At 35.3% G+C, this 19,519-nt stretch overlaps 1 long non-coding RNA gene and 1 pseudogene across 2 annotated transcripts in view; one reads left to right on the top strand and one right to left on the bottom strand.

The window, feature by feature from the left end:
- The window catches only part of LOC118012264, a 217,446-nt gene extending 198,922 nt beyond the window's left edge, over positions 1–18,524 (top strand). For both annotated transcript variants that reach the window (XR_004679659.1, XR_004679658.1), the window contains one exon: positions 17,452–18,524. This is a non-coding gene — a long non-coding RNA (uncharacterized LOC118012264). The remainder of the gene's footprint in view (positions 1–17,451) is intronic.
- Positions 353–1,122, bottom strand: LOC118012263 (annotated as a pseudogene).
- Positions 18,525–19,519: the final 995 nt, after the last annotated feature.

Raw genomic sequence — 19,519 nt, 5'->3', positions numbered from 1 at the left:
GTATGTGAAAAACAAGACCTAACTAATATGTCAAAAACACAACACAAAAACTTCTTCTGATAAATCTTTATCCTATAATTTTTAGAAATTGCTAGATTTTAGCTTCTTAATAAACTCTGCTTATTGTAACATTACTGTGTAGTTCATTTTCATGATAATGAACTGTTCAAATTTTTATACTTCCTTAAAGGTGTATTTTCCAAGAAAGTTTAAAAGCAGAAATGTGTTTCCATCTATTTGGAGAGTTTGATATTTTTTAGTATTTTTCAAGGAAAACATTATTTATATAATCTTGAGTTGCAGTACTGATTGAGTGATTAGTATTTTCTAGCATAGATTCAAAATGTGAACATATAAATGCTTTATTTCTGCAATAAAATCAGACTTCAATTGGATATTTACCCACCGTTCAAAAGAAGTAGGAAAAATCCCTCTATAAGGACCATTTAAATGTAGTTTCCCTACAATGTCTAAATGATTAAGATTGAGGATCAATATGATAGAATATAGATAGATGGTTCTTAAGCAAACCCAATGCAATGGAAATTATTGATTGGGTTGTAAAATTGGCAGCAAATGGTCAGTTGAAGACATTCAGGTTTTGGCATTTCTGCTTTCTCATAAAGGGGATAATTGCTTTTTTTTTAATATACAGAAATAATTTATTGCCTTTTCACAAGGATGTAACTACTCAAGCTTTGCTGAAGCTTCGTATTCCATGAAGGCATCTAACATGACAATCTGCACGCAGAGCTGCTCCTTCCTCCCCTATCCATTTATGTGGTAGTTTTCATGGATTTCTGGCCAGATGTCACAGACAAAGGCCAGCAGGTTATCCAGGACTTCATCCTTGTTCTGCTGGAAGTAGGCCTGGAGGATGGTCATCTTCTCCTGGGTCTCCTTCTCCACTTCGGTGCTGCAGCTGCCATGGGATCCCAGAGCCGCAGCTTCCTTGGCCTTGCACTCCTCTCTTTGCAGGCGGTATTGTTCAATTTCAGCCTGAACTTCTTCTTTGGCCTGCTTCAGCCTCTGGTTCTTTCACTTGCGGGCCTCCACCACCTTCTCGGCAGCCCGCTTCTCGGCCTGCAGCAGGTGCTGGATGCCCTGCGACTGGCTGGCCATGGCGGCGGCGACTCTGAGGCCGAGGGATGCGACCTAAATCGGTTCAAGCAGGGCGATAATTTCTTTTTTAACTAAAGACTTAGAAACAACCAAATTAGCCCACATAACATGAGTTAATATAGCCTGTTTTGTAAAACTATCAACCTGAACAGAACTATTACGAATTACTGTATGAACCAGACAACTAAGAAATCTTTCTTATGCACTTGGCACCGAGCTCAAATTCAACGACCCAGAAACTACCAAACTGTGTTTAACTTTGCTCTTTTCCCTTCAAACCTATCCTTTCTTTCAATTCTTAAATATGCACTTTCTCATTGGCTTTTATTCCTGTGGACGAGGTCTAAAATTTTCCATAATGCTGTCACTGGTCACAACTTTGTCTTGTCCCTGGCTTCACTCATCAGTGGGGCATGGGGATTAGATTAGCCTTGTTCCACTTCTCTGTTCTGACTTCGAATCAAATGGTCACTCTGATAGTCTGAACAAAATGGGGTAAAAAAAAAAACAAACAACTTTTATTTTGTCCCTATAGGAAGAAAAATGTCTTTAGGCTAGCAATGAGCAACCCAAATGTGGCTGGGACAATAATCTGTCTCTACTTCGGCACTGTCATAGACAATCCCTTAGGCCCATATTTTCCTCCACTTGAGAGCAGGGACAGCACCAGCACGTAGTCTCTAGCTAGTGCCTTAGACTGAAGCAATAAATTGCAGCATGGGTGTCGATGCCAGGTGAGAGCAAGGAGGTGGAGACAAAGGCTCACCTAACTGGAAGGGCGGCTACACTCAGAAGGAGAGAACTGTAGAGTTGCAAACTTAACATAGGGTAAGAATACTCAGGCCTTGAAATCCTCCTAGTAGGGTTGGGATTAAGAAGCAATTATAACTTTTTGGACAGAGAAGTGACATTCGTGCAACTACAGCCTGCTTAGAATTTTCCAGTTTTATCTTCCTTGTATTTTTCTCTTCCCATAACCCCCTTCATTATCCCTTACCTCTTTTTGCTCTTCTCTTCAAAAGCTGTCTCCGCAGGTGACATCAGCAAGGTGGCAGAGCAAGAACCTCTGAAAACTTTCTCCTCCATAAAAGCAAGGAGAAAACTAGGGGAAAAAATGATCAGAATCAAATTTTGCATAACTTTGGAAATTAACTAAAGGATTTCCACACTTCACAAAGAGTTCATTCAAGGAAAAGATGGGAATCACGGTAAGAGCAGTGAGTTTTGCAGCGTTTTAACTTGCACTATTCTTATCTTCACTCCCCAGCTCAGTGGTACCCTTGAAAATTAACAGCCCATAATCACAGTGAAAACCAGCAGTCTGGCAGCCACTGGAAGGAATGGAACACAGTTGAAGCTCCTTCAAAGTCCCATTCCCAGAGAACTGTCAATGGTTGACCTATTTAGTGGTTCTCCAGAAGACCCCCCCACCTGGCAAGGTTGTCTTTATCTGACCTGACTAGGAGATTCACCACTGTGAAAAGTCTTTTCTCTGGGGCATTTGTAAAAAACAATACAGAATATTGTTAACATTGTGGTTGCCTGGGTCATGGATAACAGTTGGAGCAAACAGGCTTACAAAGAGTAAGCTTAAAAAGAAAAATTGGGAAATATGTTCCTAGGGGCTTTGGCAAGATGTAACATATCCCTGGTGATCTAGAAAGTTGTGCACATGCCCAGGGCGGTGTACAGTTTTCAGGAACAACCCAAAGAGGTACTAAGTTCTCACTCTTGCCTGCCCTTGAGATTCTGCACAAGCTGGAAGTAATGGTTAAGGCAGTTCCCAACTGCCTGGCTCAATGATGAAAGCATACCCTAACATGCATGTAGAGCCCTTTATCAAAAATTAGGAGATTAATTGGTTCTAGGCATTAGAGGAAATCTCTGCTTAATTATTACTGACTGCTAACCTAAATGATCAAAGATTTCAGTGGCCAAAAATGACAAAGAATACAGACTTTATAGAATTAGGTCAGAAAGATCACCAAACAGCAACAGACAGCAAAAGTAACAAACCCTGGGGAGGTAGAGATTCTGATTTCCATAGTTCCTACATTATATTATTTATAATATCAAATTTTCAACAAAAACTTATGACACATGCAGAGAAGTAAGAAATTTGGCCCGTAACATGAAAAAAGGCTGTCAGTAGCAAATGTACCTTAGAAAGCTCAGATATGGACTGATGAGACAAAGACTTGAAGTCACCTATCTAAATATATTTAAAGAACTAAAAGAAACCATGTCTAAAGAACTAGAAGAAAGTATGGGAATGAGATCTCATTATGAAGGATAGTTTTACTGCTTAAAGGATTCTTAGCTGTCCTTTTTCTTCCAGCATTTTGAATATTCATTCCTCAGCTTTCTGGCCTTCATGGTTTCTAATGAGAAGTTAGCTGTTAATCATATTGAGGATTCCTTGTATGAGGTGTTTCCTACTGGAAAATAGGATGTCTTCACTTCATTTGCTTTAGAGGGATTTTATAGGTTTCTTTTCTTAAAAAAACACAAATTAATGGCTCAGTGGTTCCCATGCATAACTCCACTAATGAATTATAGGTCTGTTTCCTTTGATAAACATGATCTTTATAGACTCTGCCAGACATATAATATCATCATTCTAAATATTAATGTTGTTAGGAAAACTCATCCAAAACTTAGGAATTAGACAAAGTAGGATTACATGTTCTTTCAATGTTACATTGAAGTACCATCCACAGGACCACTCGAAGATTAATTATCTAGGGGATTGGAACTTTGTTTATTCAACTATTAACTACTGATTAGGGCCCAGGCTCTGTGAAGTTCCATATTTATATATATAATTTATATATATAATATCTGTATCTATATATATTTTGATAGAGATACAAATTAATTCTTCCTGGTAGAAAATATGATTGTACTGACTGTAGACTATTATGTCGTTTTGTATTTAACCTAGCAATCTTATTCTGACTTTCCTTCTCCATTCCCTATAAATATCCGGGTCCTCAAATACTCTTTGAATCGAATTTATCATCCTACTGGCTCAGTCATTAGTGAGTTTCAAAAATATTAGAAGTTGTCCAGTTTACAGAAATCTTTTCAGGACTCATGCCATAATTAATTTTTTTCAACCCCAAAACATTTTTCAGAAAATAAGTCCATATTTAAAGAAAAGTGTGAGACTTGCCTATTTCAATACAACCTACTTTCTCCTGGTCCAATGCATTAAGTATGCAGTAGAGAGCCTCACAGGCATATGCCCCTTTCTGCATCTATTTCTTCAAAGGAATGTGAACTCTATGTCCTATTTTCACCCACAGGCAGGTCCCTGAAGAAATATTTATGAAGTGGGGAAATAAAGGACTCCAATTCAAATGATGTAATAGCAAATCTGATTAATGGAATCCATGTGAAATTCTTGACATTCATTTTGCCTTAATTAAATCCCTGATCATGATGCCCAGATGTTAGATGTTAGACTTAAAAAAAAAAATGTGAGCATCTAATATGTAAACTTTCAGTCTTTCTTCTTCTTTTGGAGATTTAAATTATTACCCATTTTGGGATTCCCTTAAATTATACTGTATCCTCAAATCATTTCTCACCCAACAAATGTTAACAAAAATGCATTTGAATGAAATTTATTCACTAATGTTGAAAAATGCTGAAGTGATAGAATAACCAAAAAAAAAATGCAACTTGAATTATTGGTATATCCATCTATAATTATTGTCCAGAAAAAATATTAAAAAAACAAATTAATATACAGTCAAAAAGGAAAAGCGTGCTTCAAAAGTTGTATATGCAAACTAGAAGATGACAGACACCATGTATGCAGGTTTTAAGAAAAGGAAGAGAAGGAAAAGTGAGGATATCACCAGTTTCACTAAAGCCATGAGACTTGAAGGGTGACCATAGAGCCAGGTAGACTTATATTCTTGACATTATAGTCCTTGGCTTATTACCTTTGATGTAGTAATTATAGTCTTATTCCTGATACCATATTTATTTTTAAAATTCTTCTGCTTTATGAATTACTTGGATTTTCAACTTTTTGTTTTAGATCACATATCTCTAAGCACCAATAATATCATACTTTCTAGGTTTTCCTTTGAGTTTTTCAGGTTTGCTTGTTTGTTTTTTGTATTTCATTTAAAGATGAAAGTCTGAATTAAATAAAAACACTTCAAATGGAAGTTTAACGTTCTTCTTGGAAAATAATGGCTGTTTTTATGCCACAATGTAAATAATGAGCCAAAGAACAATTCTGTTTTTAGTGAATTTGCATGTCTTGATAACTTTTTCAGAAATGGGTTGTTGGTTTCTGCTTTAGTTCAGACAAGAAGCAAAGGATTTTCTATATAAAATATTTTTCAATATGCTTAATTGCTACAGTTGAAGTTTCTTTTATTTCCCTAATGAATTACTTCCCTATTATGAAGAAATGACTCTCTAAAGGACAATCATTTATTACACCTGAGCCTTCCTGGTCCCAATTGTACCACATGCTGCTTAATAATTTGCAATGATTTAGGAAGATTGCCATAACCACTCAATTAAACAATGGCTTTGGATGCAACCTATAGCATGAGGCACATCCTTAGTACACATTTAGAACTGTCTTGTTAATTAGAATCCAGCAACCACTGTGTTCTGAATATCCCATAGACAGCAGACATCCTATCCTGGAGGACTAAAAGTAGTCACTTGTTTTCTTTATCCAACTAAGCAGATGTAGGGTTGCCATAGAGTGGAAATAGAGCCATGCGGAAACGCAGTAGACTAAAATTTAGGAAACTGCATTTCTATTTCTGGGTCTATTACTTTTTGGTTTTTGATCCTTGGGTAATGATATTCTCTGAGCTTCAGTTACCTCCTTTATATAGAATATGAGCTATAGCTGATAATTTCTTAGGCATTTTACTAATCAATGTAACACCTCCACATAACTTAAAAATATTTTGCAAAATGTTACCAAGGTATTTATGAAAAGTCTCAGTGGCTTATTTCCATGTAGCATCCTAAAGCAACATGATGAGAAATCAAGCACTATAAAACAGGATAACTAATTTAAAAGTGTAATTGTAAAAATTTTTAATTACTTCTAGACATATGATATAGAAATGACAGGCAATGTACTTTAACTAACAGTAATTTTATGGCAAAAATCAACCTTCCTGTGGGGAAAATAGACACATGTCCATATGTCTAGGTAATGAAGTCTGAAGGATAAAGGAAATACGAATGAAAGCTGAAAACAAATTTTACTGAATTCACAGTTATGCCTTGGACCAGTCCTATATTATTAAGATTTTAAATAAGCCCCTTATGTTTACTATTTTAGACTGTAGAAAGTAGGTAGAATATATTCAACAAACAACATAGATATAGTCTTCTAATAGATAAATTCACCTTGTACATAATTAAAACAGATTTAAGGTGAACACTAACCTTAACTTATCTTTTATTGTATCATCTCCATAATGATCTATTTGTAAAATTCAATGTCTAATATTCATTATCTTTTTTTACATTCATAGGTCTGTCTGAAGAAAATGAATATTAATTTACATAGACCATAATGCCTATGACAATATTACTGTATAATTCTCTTTACATAATACCTAGTATGGCATGATAGAAATTTGAAACACTTTGTGATACCTCCCCATAGAGTGCAAAGATTATAAATTTTGGATTTGACATATCTAGTTTGTTTTCTAATAATTTCTGACTGATAATGAATAAGCCAGTTTGGGTTTTTGAGACATCTTCCTCATTTATAAAAATAGGCATAATAATATTATTCAGAGTCTTTTTGATGTATAATAATATACTGACATTTATTTTCAGGGTAGTATCTATGCACATTCTTCAAATACACTATTATTCCCATCTTCCTAGACATTCTTTAAGAACATGAAGGGAATTTGCTTGTTTGAGAAGGAATAGGGAAGGAGATGGAGGAAGAGTGCAAGGACAAGGCAGAATTTTGCAATTTTTTAAAAATATGACATGTGAAGCTCATCTCTTTAAAAAGAAAAGCACTATTTAAAACAAAGCCAGTAACAAGAGACAAGGAAGGGCATCACATAATGATAAAGGAATTAACAAGAGAATATAACAATTATAAATACCTGTGCACCCAACATAGGAGCACCTAAATACATAAAGCAAAAATTAACAGACATAAAGGGAGAGATTGATAATAATACACTAATAGTTGGAGACTTTAACACCAATTATATCAGTGATAGATCATCCAGACAAAAAATCAATAAGGAAACAGTGGCTTTGAATGACACATTAGAACAGATGGACATAACAGATATATACAGAACATTCCATCCCAAAATAGCAGTATACACATTCTTTTCAAGTGCATGCGGAACATTCTCCAGGGTAGGTCACATGTTAAACCACAAAGCAAGTCTCCATAAATTTAAGAAAATTGAAATCATATCAAGCATCTTTTCCAATTGCAATGGTATGAAACTAAAAATCAATTTAAAAAAACCCCACAATCATTTGGAGGCTGAACAACACATTACTAGGCAACTGATGGGTCAATGAAGAACTCAAAGAAGAAATAAAAAAATACCTATAGACAAATGAAAATGATAACACAATGGTCCAAAATCTTTGGGACTCAGTGAAAGCAGTTCTAAGAGGGAAGTTTATAGTGATACAGGCCTACCTCAAAAAACAAAAAACAAAAAACAAGAAAAATCTCAAATAATCACCTAACTGTACACTTGGAGAAACTAGAAAAAGAAGAATAAACAAAGCCCAAATTTAGTAGAAGGACAGAAGTAAGAAAGATCACAAAGGAAATAAATGAAATAGAGATTGAAAAAACAATAGAAAAGATCAATGAAACCAAGAGCTAGTTCTTTGAAAAGATAAACGAAATTGAGAAAGCTTTAGCCACACTCATCAAGAAAAAAGAGATAACTCAAATAAATTAAATCAGAAATGAAAGAGAAGTAATAACACCATCACAGAAATACAAAGGATTATAAGAGAGTACTGAAAAAATATATGCCAGCAAATTGGACAATGTAGAAGAAATGGATAAATTCCTAGAAACATGAAATCTCCCAAACTGAATCAGGAAGAAATAGAAAATCTTAACACACTGATTACTGGTAACAAAATTGAATTGGTAATCAAAAACTGCCAAAAAACAAAATTCCAGGATCAGAAAGAGTTGCAGGTGAATTCTATCAAACATTTAAAGAAAAGTTAATACCTATTCTCCTCAAAATATTCCAAAGAGTAGAGGAGAAGAAAAGTTTCCATATTCATTCTACAAGGCCAGCATTACCTTGATACCAAAACCAGACAAAGACACTACAGGAAAAAAAAATAAATAAAATAAACAAACAAAACTATAGGCCATTATCCCTGATGAACATAGGTGCAAAAATCCTTAAAAAAATATTAGCAAACTGAATTCAACAATACATTAAAAGGATCATTCACCACAATCAAGTGGAATTTATTCCAGAGATGTAACAGTGGCTCAATATCTACAAATCAATCACTGTGATATATCAAATTGATGAAATGAGAGATAAAAGCATATGATCATCTCAATAGATGCAGGAAAAGTATCTGACAAAATTCAACATCCATTCATAATAAAAACCCTCAACAAAGTGATTTAGTGGGAACATATCTCGACATAATAAAGGCCATATATGAAAAATCCACAGCTAATATGATACTCAATGGTGAAAAACTGAAAGTTTTTTCTCTAAGATCAGGAACAAGACAGGGATGTTCACTGTTGTCACTTTTATTCAACATAGAACTAGAAGTCCTAGCCACAGCAATCAGACAAGAAAAAGAAATAAAAGGCATCTATATTGGTAAAGAATATGACACGATACTACATATAGAAAACACTAATGATTCCACCAAAAAAGTGTTAGAACTAATAAATGAATTGAGTAAAGTTACAGCATACAAAACTAATATATAGAAATAAGTTGCACTTCTATACACTAATTAACAAAGTAGCAGAAAGAGAAATTAAGAAAGCAATCCCATTTACAATTGCACCAAAAAGAATAAAATACCTAGGAATAAGTTTAACCAAGGAGGTGAAGGACCTGTACTCTGAAAACTATAACATGTTGATGAGAGAAATTAAAGGTGACACAAATGGAAAGATATACCATGCTCATGGATTGAAAGAATTAATATTGTTAAGTGACCATACCACCCAAAGCGATCTACAGATTCAGTGCAGTCCCTATCAAAACACCAACAGTATTTCTCACAGAACTAGAACAAATAATACTAAAATTTGTATGGAATCACAAAAGACTCTGAATAGCCAACGTAATCTTGAGAAAGAAGAACAAAGCTGGATGTATCACAATCCCAGATTTCAAGATATACTGCAAAGCTATCATAATCAAAACAGCATGGTACTGGTGCCAAAATAGACACAGATCAGTGGAATAGGATAGAGAGCCCAGACAGAAACCCATGCCTATATGGTCAATTAATCTACAACAAAAGAAGCAAGAATATAACATTGGGGAAAAGAGAGTCTGTTCAATAAGTGGTGTTGGAAAAACTGGACATCTACATATAAAATAATAAAACTGGACCATTTTCTTCTATCACAAAAATAACATGGATTAAAGAACTAAATGTGAGACCCAAAACCATAAAACTAAAATAAAATATTTTTTAGGAATTTCTTTCTTCCTAAAAGAAAACATAGGTATAATCTTTTGGACATCAGTCTTAGCAACATATTCTCTAGATATGTCTCCTCAGGCAAGGGAGCAAAAGCAAAAATAAAAAATCGAGACTACACCAAAATAAAAAGCTTTTGTCCAGTGAAGGAAATCATCAACAAAACAAAAAGGCAACTTATTGAATGGGAAAAGATATTTGTAAATGTTATATCTGATAAGGGGTTAATATCTAAAATATATAAAAAAACTTATACAACTCAACACCAGAAAAAGCAAATTTAAAAATGAACAGAGGGCATGAATAGACATTTTTCCAAAGAAGACATACAGATGGCCAACAGACACATGAAAAGATGTTCAACATAGTCACCAGGGAAGCACAAATCAAAACTACAGTGAGATATTACTTCGTCCCAGCCAGAATGACTAGTATCGAAAGATAAAAAGTAACTAGTGTCAGTGAGGATGTGGAGAAAAGGGAGCTCTCTTGCACTGTTGGTGGGAATGTAAATTGGTGCAGCCACTGTGGAAAACAGTATGGACGTTTGTAAAAAAATTAAATATAAAAATACCATACAATTTAGTAATTCCACTACTGGGTATTTACCTGGAGAAGATGAAAACACTAATTCAAAAAGATTATGCACCCCTATGTTTATTGCAGCATTATTTACAGTAGCCAAGATATGGAAGCAACATAAGTGTTCATCAATAGGTGAAAGGATAAAGAATTATATATATGGAATATTACTCAGCAATTATGTGTTATATATGGAATATTACTAGCAATTATATGTAATATGTAATAATATAATATTCCATTATATGTAATGGAATATTACTCAGCCACAAAAAAATAATGAGATCTTGCCATTTGCAATAACATGAATGAACCTAGAAGCTATCATGCTAAATGAAATAAGTCTGATAGACAAAGACAAATACTATGTGATTTCATTTATATGTGGAATCTAAAAAATGAAATAAGTGAACAAACAAAAAGAAACAATCATAAACAGAACAAACTGGTTGTTGCCAGAGGGGAGGGGGTTAAGGGAAATGAGCAAAATAGTTGAAGGAGATTGAGAGGTACAAACTTCCAATTATGAAATAAATAAGTCACGGAGATGAAAGGCACAGTATAGGAAATATAGTCAATAATATTGTAATAATGTTGTATGGTGACAAATGGTAATTACACTTACTGTGATGAGTACAGTGTAATGTATGGAATTGTCAGATCACTATGCTGTCCCCCTAAAAGTAATATAACATTGTATGTCAGCTATACTTCAATTTAAAAATAGAGATAACTTGTTTTACTTGATTATAAAATATATGTACCATTATAATTTTGATGCATATCTTCGAGACTTTTCTATGCCTAGATTGAGAAAAATTTTTCCAAAAGAATGGGATTCTGTAACTAAAACATTTTGAAATCTAATTTTTTACCTAATAATATAAATTGAAGAACTCCTATGTCAAATAAAGATTTACTACATATCTTGAATGGTTGAAGAGTATCCCATTATATGGCTATTATAATTTATTTAAGTAGTTCCCAGTTGTTTGATATTATCTTTGAAATAGTGAAAATTTAGAAGGTGTAGTCAACTTTCCTAAACATATATATTTGTGCACTTGTCCAAGTAATTCTTCAAAATAAATTAGTCAACAGATATGCCTTGGCTTTTGACATATGATGCTAAAAGCCAGTATATTTGTTATAGGTTATTGCAAAAAAAACCCAAAAAAAAACAAAAAAACAAAACTTTGTGGCTTGAACTAACAATAATCATTTATTATCTCCTATGATTTCTGTGGGTGAGAAATTCATACACTAGGGATGGCCTGCCTGTACTCTAGGATGTCTAGATCTCAGCTGGAAAACCAGAAGTCTAGGGCCTGCAGTCATCTGAAGGCTTGGTCATTGACTCACATTTCTAGTTGTCTGGTGCTTGATGCTAGGCACAGGCTAAGGGCCTAGCTTCTTCACATGGTGGTGGCTTGGTTGAGAGAGAGAGAGAGAGAGAGAGAGAGAGCTGAAACCATACTGTGTTTTATGACCTAGCCTTAGAAATCATACAACATCACTTCTGCCACATTCCATTAGTTGAAGTAGTTACAAAGGTCACCCAGGTTCAGGGGGAGGAGACGTAGACCCCACCTCTTGATGGGAGAGTGTTCATGTCACATTTATAAGAAAAACATGTGACATGAGTTATATATTGGTGCTGCTCTTTTTGGAAAAATACCTGTCTCAGCCTTTGGATTGATCTATATCACCAACATGACCTCCATTAGTAATATATGTTTTGAGTAATATCTTTGCCTATCTGATGATATGAAAAATGGTATTTCACTATTGTTTTAGCTTGTTTTTATACTTAAATGTATCAAACATTGTTTTGTAATGTTTGCAACATTTACCATTTATATTTTTTAATGATTATTTTGTTGTTTAACATAACCTTTATGTTTCTATGGATGTATTCATTTGTTTAATAGTGATTTATAAAACTTCTTCATATGCTATATTAAGAAGATAACCCTTTGTCACTTTTGTTGAAAATATTTTTTCCCAGAGTGTTTTTTTTACTGTTTTATTGTGTTATTCATTCTTTATTGACTTTTAAATATGTTTTCTATTTTATATGCCATGCTTAGATATACCTTCCTTACCCCAGAATTACAATTTTTTTACTTGTATGCTAATTTATTCATTTATAAGTTACATCAAGATAAATTCCCCATGGATTAAAGACAGGATCTAATATTTTTCTAGCTTTTTAGCTTTTTAGTTTTGTTTGTTGAAGTAGTCAGAATAGCAACAAGTTTTTAAAATAGTAATAACCAAAGAAAATGGAAAAGGATTCTTATGCTGATTATGTTCTACTGAATAATCTATGCCTGCTCTACCTATTGGAAATGTTACATTTATCATATATTAACTCCCATATATACTTGAGTTCCTTTCTGGACTCTTTATCATTGATCTCCATTGCAATTCAATATCATATCACTTTAATCATTACAATTTTAAAAATATGTTTTAATATCTAGAAAACTCCCTTTCTCTTCAAATGCCTTGTAATTCATGAAGAGCTCTTCAATACTCAGTCCCTTACTCTGCTTCCTCCCTGGTGATCTGATTCAGGGTCATGGCTTTAAGCACCTTCCATAATGACAGCTCCCCTGTTCATATCTCCAGTCCAGGCCTCTCCTGTGAACTCCAAATCCAATTACCCTGTGGGACTTGCATAGGCCTCTTTGTTTCAATAGTTCAGAACTAAGCCCTTAATTTTTTTTTCTCTCTAGATCTTCTCTTCTCTCAGTCTTTCCCAACCCAATAAAGAGCATTATATCAGCTATTCAGGTGATATAATGACAGGCAGGTGTAATATTGTGATAGCCAATCATTATATCAATGTAGAAATGTTTGAATTATTTTAACGTATCAGTTAAAATAGGAAATGTGACTTTTGGGGGACAAGTTAAATCTACACTGAAACTAGAGTGTCAAAATTCAAGCCTTATTTAGCATGTGGATAATGGGTGCTATAAAGGTAAGTCAAGGACCCTTGGTCTTATGGAACATTTTAGGAGTTATTTTCGTATTTTGGATTTATAGCATCTATTTATAGAGTGCGTCTTCAGCCTCTTTCTCAAGGCTGTTGTGGTTTCTTGCTAGTTTCTGGGAGCTAAACTGTGTTAATAAGTTTGCCCACAAGTAAAAAATGTACTATTAACGCTTCCATGTCTCTCATAAAGAGGGTTTTTTTTCTTAAAAATACTTGTATTTTCTATGTTTTAAATAATTAAAGTAAGTATGCAGTTGTGGTTTGAAAAAGTGAAGTATCAAAATACTCTTGAAGAACATACTACCAATTGAAGATAAATTGTAGATTTCAGTAAGAAGTAAAGATTAACATTAAAAATCACACATTAAAACAAGAGTAAGCTATGGACTCTGAAAAACAAACTGAGAGTTCTAGAGGGAAGGGGGGTAGGTGGATGGGTTACCCCGGTGATGGGTATTAAAGAGGGCATGTATTAAATGGAGCACTGGGTGTTATACCCAAACAATGAATAATGGAACACTGCATCAAAAGCTAATGATGTAATGTATGGTGATTAACATAACAATAAAATTAAAATAAATAAATAAATAAAACAAGAGTAAGTTATATTTCTCACTATTGTTAATAGTTTAAAATATAGTAACTCTAACATAAAACCAGTGGAACCATATAAGATGATTTTGAGGAAAAAAAAAAATGCCACATATGAAACAAATGATACAATTGCTTACAAAGCTATTTGGTGATAGATAATTATTTTGCATCTGGTGACCATCCTTACATTATTTGGTAAAAGTAGAGAGTCGTATACAGTAACAAGGTTTACAAATAGTAGTATCCAAAGAAAACAGGAAGGAGTCTTATACTGATTATCCTCCATTTGTCCTTCCAGATCTATTCTCTGCTCTTCTTCATGGTAATCTGCACTCCAGCAGGCTAACTTGTATGGACTACATCATCTGAATTCTCTCAACCTCTTACTTCCCATTGGGTTCATCCAGTGGGCGGGACTATGTAGAGATCAGAGAGAGGAGGGTGGGAGGAAGGCGAGGGAGATAAAAAGACTGCAAGAGAGAAAGAGAGATAGAATGTGTTTTGATTGTGAATACCTTCCTCTACCTACAATCATAACTATTAGGTGGTCCATTTCCCACGACTCAGCTCTCATCAGATTCAATATCACTGCCATGCGTTGGCCCATTCAGGCTTTGGAGTGGTAATGACTTTCCATGGTTGCTGCTCTGAGGTGTTTCACCATTCCTTGTTGGTCCTTAATGCTGCCACACCTCTGTACATGTTCCCTTCATCAAAATCTCTCCCATTATCTCTGTGAGAGAGCCTTCTGTTTTCTGCCTGGACCTTGACCGATAAAAAGTTCCAACTTTGGTTCAATTGTATTCATAAAAGGAAAAAATACAGCTTGTAAACTCTTCTGCGATCATTGTTACAAAGCTATTAATGATGAGTTACTACTCTTCTGTCCTGTTAGTTCAATTTAAACTTAGAGTGCTTTTTCACAAGCCAGCTACCAAGCAATACTAGGATGATAAAAATAAAGATAAGACAGAGTAACTGTCTCTCAAGGAGTTTATTCAGCAGTTTATTAACACTTGAAAAAGTTCAATAAGTTTATGTATGACAGAATGCAAAAAAGAGCCACTAATAGACAGTAAAAATAATTGAAAACAGAGAAGAAAATGATTTGAGCTAGCAGGAAAGGCTTTGTTGAGGAGGTAGGACTTTAACTGGACCTCGGAGGATATAAATATTCTCCTGTATGACTCCACCACAAAATATATCTTGTCTGTTTCATCACACAAATAGTATTTTTTTCCCACTCGCATTTCTCTTCAATATTTTAGAGTCATTTATGTACCGCATGAAGTAGTGCCTACACATGACTCCTATATTGGTTTTCTCGCCTGACCCACCCTGGGCCGGGATATGCTCCAAGTGACATAATGATGCCTTTGCTCACCTGTTAGGTGCATGCTGTGCCAACACTGTGTCAGCCCCTCAAGAAGCTTTATGTGAGGAGAGATTCTGATAACTTCTAGACAATCATATGGGAAGAATTTGCCAAAAGTGACCCCCAAAGACTACGGAACAAACAATGACCCAGCTCTGGAGTTAGAATTTCATTTATTATCTCTCCCTTTCATTTAATATTTCTCAGAAACAGCTCCTACGTAAGAGACAAAATCAGGTTTAGATTCATAAAGCCTATCTTTATGGAACACAAACTAATGAGAAATTTCCATAACCTGAGATGACATGATCACTAAAAATAGTGCCCTTACCATTTTTACCTTGTGTCTGACCACGAAAAGAGATGTAAAGTACATTTACAACCCGAATTCCCCAACCCAAATTGCTTGTTAGGTTTGTTTATCCAGTCATACCACATGCCACACAGTGACGAACTATTTAGAGAAGGTTTACTACACACTTTTCTGTCTAGGATTTGTTTTCTTGCTTTTCGATTTTCTGCCTCATATTGCGCTGGGGATAATTTAATGTGACTACATTAAGTGTTTTCTGAACCGCTGCTATTTCTAAATAGTTCTGACGTGTTTGGGGGTATCCTTTCCTCAGCAGCCAGATTTCCTTGAAAGGGATTCTGGCTCAATTAACTAATTTAGCATACTAAGCATATAAGCTGATACAAACACCCCCAATTATTATTTTGTTAATCAATGGCCTAGGAACTCAGGCTGAAACAAGAATATGGCACATAGATGGAGGTTTTATGGAAAGTACATTCTGGGGAGGGGAGACCTAAAATCAATAAATAGTCAAATAATTAAAAGAGAATATACCAGAAAGTAATGATAGGCACATAAAGAGTGACTGGGTGACAACTTTGTGGAAAGCCTTTTTCAGATCTATTTTCTAAAGAATCTAGAAGAGCATAGTTCATATCAAGAGATAGCAAATCTCTATTGTGCCCCCTTTCCCTTGTAGAGACTTTAGAAAGAAATAAAAAAGATGAAGAATTAAACATCAAACAAAAAGGACAGAGCAAAGAAAAGGAACAGGCTTACCTGATGACAATAAAATAGCCAGTGAGTAGGACCAGCGGGCAGGAACACCAGGACAAAGTGGTTGGGAGAATATGTGCCCACAGGAAGTGTGGGTGTCTTGAGTGCCATCACAGTTACAGAGTTTTTGGCCTGTAGAGCTGGAAGTGATCTTCGGTCATGTATTCCAACCCTCCTATCTTATAGATGGAATGGCTGGCATCTGAAGAGTGATGAGACTCACCCATGTCATGGTTAGAGATTTAGAGCCAGAACTGGAAGTTAGTCTTCCTGGTATACTTAGTTTGCATCTCTACCAACGTTTGCTTTCATCTGGGTTCCTTGCAATATGGATACTAAAAAATAGGATTCCTGAGGTAGAATCAAGAAGTGATAGTGCGGGATTTAGGTATTCACAAAATTTGGTATTTTACTAAGTTTATTATGGGGCAAATAATGTGTTTGTAGGTCAGAACATCCTGCAAATTACTAGTGAGTCTGACTCACAGAGCCCTTTGTCATGGAGTTACAGAGAAATGTAAGTCCTCTCCCTTTTCCCCCAAACCATGAACCAAAGCAGCTTGAAAACTTAAAAGGTAAAGGAACTTCTAATCTGTTGCAAGAGAGATGCTTAAAAAGGCCCAAACTAGAGACCAAAAAAAAAAAATAAATAAATAGATAGATAAAATAAGGATGATTAGCTCCTTAGTTATTTGGAAGGAATTCTAGTGAAGATTAAAAAACACCATGGTCTGGCCTGTAGTTAAATCCCATGATATATAATTTTAGCAATCATCTGGGAGACAGCCAATAGTGGTGTGTAATTATGGAAATGCTGACATTGCAGAACACAGTGGAAACCAAATCACTTTTCAACATGCATACCCAAGACCTAATAAGAAACTTCCATTGATGAGGCAAAAATAATTGGGAAATAGAAAAAAGTGAATAAGAATATGTGAGTAAATGTCGAAAATGAACTGAATTCTCCTTACTCTGTCTCTGTGCTCTTTCCACTAGCTCTTTGCTCCCTACTCTGAGGGAGTGACAGCATCATGGGAATCTTCCCACCAAGTCCTCTGAATAAAGGTAAGAATCTGGACGAATGTCTCAAGGAACTTTTTAAAACATACTGCTTCTGCTGACATGAGGAAAACGTTAATAAGAAAAATATCTCAAATGTATTTTTGAATTTGTTGGGAAAAAAAGCATTAAATAGCAACTTTGTAACTCTCAGTTTACCACGGACCTAGGTAGGGGCCCTGGAAAAGTGTAAAATTGCACATGAGGGTAGAGCTGAGAGACGACAGCTGCTTTGAGAACTTTCTGAAACAGGAGGAACAAGAGAAATAGCAAGTCACTTACCATTTGGGATTGGGAATTGTAGATCTCAATCCCACTTCTCAGCTACATTTCTCTTGGCTGCAGAGTCTGCATTCATTAAAAGACTGTAACAACCCTCTTGTTGTCAGAAGGACTAAGTGATGGTAAACACTTTGTCAGACAAGAGGTGCCATGTGCAGGCTCAGCCAAAAGCAGATGCAAGAGGTGCACTTTCCGTTAGAACTGAGATCTAATGGTTCAGCTCCATGGAATGGAAGTTTCGGAGAGGAGGAGGAAAAGCAGAGCTATATAGGAGCACTGGTAAATGGGATCCCCCATCATTGTTTCCCAGTCTTGCTCATGGTATTCTTCATCTATTACTGGTTAGCTAATGCTGCTTAACAAATTACCCCCAAATTTAGCATCTTAAAACAACAGTAAACATGTATTATCTCACACAGTTTCTATGGGTCAGAAATTCAAGAGGGTCTCAGCTGAGGTAGTTCTGGCCCCTCATGCCTTAGGAAGCTGTGGTCAAAGATGTTAGCTCACTCTCAGGGCTGTAAACAAGAGGATAGCATTCATTGCTGGCTGTGAGCAGGAGACCTCAGTTTTTCGGCACTTGGGACTCTTCATAGGTTTGTTCTTCAAGGCATGGCAGGTGAGTCCCCTCAGAATGAAGGACTAAAGATCAAACCGAAGCCTCAGTGACTTTTGTCCTAGCCTTGGAAGTCACACTCTTTGATTTCCACAATAGCCTCTAGGTTAAATGAGCCTATAGGTTATGTGTCAGTACTATACAGTGTGGGAGGGGATTATTCACGGGCATGAATCCCAGGAATTGAGGCCCACGGAGCCATCTTGGAGACTACCTGCCATAGTCATTATACACCAACATCAAAACTTTTGCCTTTTCCATATAAACTTTTAAAATATAACCATCTTAAGCAGTCATATCTATGAAATCATAGATTTGATGTGGTCTTTATATTAATTATCATGTGATAATTTCCAAATATATATATAACTATTAAAAGAAAATACATTTTTTTTCTTGTGTCTCCTAATAGCAACTCAAGCATAGCCAGGGTTATACATCCTACCCTTCAGAAAACATCACCAGCCACGAACTTGAGCTGGTCTTGCTTGAAGGAGATCCTTTTAAGTCTAGTGTAAGTCAGGAGGCATTTGTTTCATGTGACATCCTCACTTACAATAAATGCCCTAGAAGTCTAAGGTAATAGTACTCAGGGGTAGACCACAACACTACAACAAAGTCCATTTGCTACAGTGGTTATAACTGTCACTTGCCAACTATCTTTTGTAATTACTTCAAACAGAAACAGTTTAAAGAACTGAACCATAAGGGTAAAGCAGATTGTTCTGAGGACATAAAACTAAACTCACCTTATTATGTATTGTTATACTGCTGTCCACTCTCATTACCGAAGGCCATAAAGCAATTCTAACTGTTCCCTGGAATGTCACGAGCAATAAGCGTTTTTGCTTTACTGTTCAGTTGAGCTGAATGTAATAGTTATATTTTAGAACTCTTCCAGCTGGGAAATCTAGGAATGGCTTCTGGTCTTTGTGAATTCATTAAAATATTTGGTTTGAGTAACCTCGGTGTTACCTTAAGTGCGGTTGGGGAAATCATGTGTCATAATCACTGAATTTTATTAGCCACCAGCCCTTTTTAATCATAAAATGCAATGTTCTGAAACTGAGAGCCTGTTCTGTCCCATGCTGGTGACTTTATCTCTTC

Source organism: Mirounga leonina, unplaced genomic scaffold (genome assembly GCF_011800145.1).
Source record: "Mirounga leonina isolate KUSES-001 unplaced genomic scaffold, KU_Mleo_1.0 Mir_151, whole genome shotgun sequence".
In the NCBI taxonomy this organism is placed as follows: Eukaryota; Metazoa; Chordata; class Mammalia; order Carnivora; family Phocidae; genus Mirounga; species Mirounga leonina.
This window is presented reverse-complemented; position numbering and strand designations above follow the sequence as displayed.